This window comes from Rhinopithecus roxellana, chromosome 4 (genome assembly GCF_007565055.1).
Source record: "Rhinopithecus roxellana isolate Shanxi Qingling chromosome 4, ASM756505v1, whole genome shotgun sequence".
Lineage (NCBI taxonomy): Eukaryota > Metazoa > Chordata > Mammalia > Primates > Cercopithecidae > Rhinopithecus > Rhinopithecus roxellana.
Genome location: NC_044552.1, coordinates 151894492 through 151897047, shown reverse-complemented (window position 1 = coordinate 151897047; position 2556 = coordinate 151894492). Strand labels below are relative to the sequence as shown.

The window sequence follows — 2556 nt, the reverse complement described above, 5'->3', positions numbered from 1 at the left end:
TTCCCCGCATCCCCCATCTCAGACAACACCATCGGGTCTCCCAAGATGTCCCAAGGAAATCAATAACAATTGATTATTATTAATTCTCTGACACTCTTATCCATGCTTGGAAACACTCACTGACTACTGAATACAGTGGAGGTTCACATTGTAATTTTGTTTTCTAGTAAATCTGTCTTTACTAGTAATAGTATTTACAGAAGAAAAAGTAGAACTCATTCTATTTTTATCTTGGAATGCATGATACCTCCAGGTAAAGTGGGGTTTTTTGTTCTTTAATGTGTACGTTTCAAACTGTTAATTTTGAAAACATTTCAAACTTACACATGCAGGTATAATAAAATGAACTCACATACCTCCTTCAGCTAGATGTATCAATCGTGAATATTTTGTCACATTGTCTCATAAAACATGTTTCACGTCTCTCTTTACATATATGTGTAGATACATGCATATGCATTTAATTATGTTAGGATTTCATCATTTGAGGGTAATTTACAGATATATTGACCCACCCCTAAATAACTTCCTCATATATCTCCCAATAAAAAGGTTGTTCTCTTATATAACTTAAGTAAAATGACTAAATTCAGGAAGTTGAATGTTGCTATAATACTATTATCTAATTTACAGACTAATTCAAATGTCACCAATTGCCCCAATACATGGTAAACAAATAATGCTTTAGGGATATGTTGAGGTCCTGTCAACTGAGATGAAGAGACGTTAACTTGCTTTTGAAAATGAGTCTATATCATTAAAAATTTCTAAATTCCAAGTTCTATGGTGAGAAAGAGACTCAGTCAATAACAGTTAATTTAAGTATTCAAAAGCTATTGTCAGGATGACTTTGGCAACATTTAGACTAAAATTGAAATGATGCAGAGAAAATTAACATGGCTCCTGCACAAGGATGGCACAGAAATTCATGAATTGTTTAATTTTTTTTTTTTCTGAAAGGAAAAAAGCAATCTGGACTGAACTAATTCCTCTAAAATTCATATATTGAAACTCCAACCCCCGATGTGACTATATTTCTTGATAGGGCCTGTAAACCGGTTTTCAGGTAAAATGGGGTCATGAGGGTGAAGCCCTAATCCAGGAGGACTGTCATTCTTACAAGAAAAAGAAGAGATACCAGTGACACACTTGCGTAGAGAAAAAGCTATGTGAGGACACAGCAAGAAGGCAGCCATCTGTACCCTGAGAAGAGAGACTGGCAAGAAATGCTCCTGTTAGCACCTTAATCTTGGACTTCTGACCCGCAGAACTGTGCGAAAATCCATTTCTGTTGTTTAAGCTGCCAGCCTGTGGTATGTTGTTATGGCAGTCTTAGGCTGACACATTGGGTGAAAATAGAGGTAAAAGCAATAGACTCACCTTCTCAAGAGTTTCTTAAATCGTATTTGATGGCTGAAGCAAACCTAACACCGTATGATGCAGTGCTCAATGTGAAATACTTAGGAACATTTTATTTAAAAAGTAGAAAGTGTCAAGGGGCCTGAATGGAAGTAAACATTCAATACTTCACTCAAAGTGGTACAATTTTTATATGAGGAGGCTGTGATAAGTTACATCTATACATATGTGTGTGTATATATATATATAGGCACACAAGGACAATACAAGGTGATGTGATTTTTAAATACACGAATAAAGTAGAATGGAATTCTAGAAAATGCTGAGGTAATCTACAGGAAGGAATGGAAAAGGAAATGAGAAACAGAAAATAAGTAATACAGTGACAGACTTAAACCCTAAGTATCAATTCTAATCTAAATCCATCAATTCAGTGACAGAGATCGGCAAAAATAGATAGAAATACACTACCCAACTACGTGCCATCGACACATGTTGGTGGCTCATGCCTGTAATCCCAGCACTTTGGGAACCAAGGCAAGCAGATCACTTGAGGTCAGGAGTTCGAGACCAGCCTGGCCAACATGGTGAAACCCCATCTCTACCAAAAATACAAAAATTAGCCAGGCATGGAGGTATGCGCCTGTAGTCCCAGCTACTCGGGACACTGAGGCACAAATCTGGGAGGCAGAGGTTGCAGTGAGCTGAGATCATGCCACTGCACTCCAGCCTGGGTGGCAGAGTGAGAATCCGTCTCAGAAAAAAAAAAAAAAAGAAAGAAAGAAAGAAAAAAATAACTGAAAGGAAAAATAGACGAACTCGCAATTATAATTGGAGACTTCATCACTTCTCTCTCAGCAACTGATAGAACTATTAAACAGAAAATTGGCAAGGACAAAGAATGGAACAATACCATCAGTCAGCATGATTTGTAGAGCATTCCACCCCAAGATAACAGAATGCACATTGTTTTCAAACATCCATGAATGTTTACCAAGATAGACCATATCCAAGATGATTTTTAAAAATCAATAAATTTGAAAGAATTGAAATTATACTAAGTATGTTTTCTGGTCATAAGAGAATCATACTAGAACTCAATACAGAAAGACAAAGGAAAATTTTTTTTTTTTTTTTTTTTTTTTTTTTTTTTTTTTTTTTTTGAGACGGAGTCTTGCTCTGTCGCCCGGGCTGGAG

At 36.3% G+C, this 2556-nt stretch overlaps 1 non-coding gene across 1 annotated transcript; it reads left to right on the top strand.

Annotated features, from left to right (window-relative positions):
* Window positions 1-844: 844 nt before the first annotated feature.
* Window positions 845-948, top strand: LOC115897094. The gene has a single exon (XR_004057041.1). It is a non-coding gene; the product is annotated as a U6 spliceosomal RNA (small nuclear RNA).
* The last annotated feature ends 1608 nt before the right edge of the window (window positions 949-2556 follow it).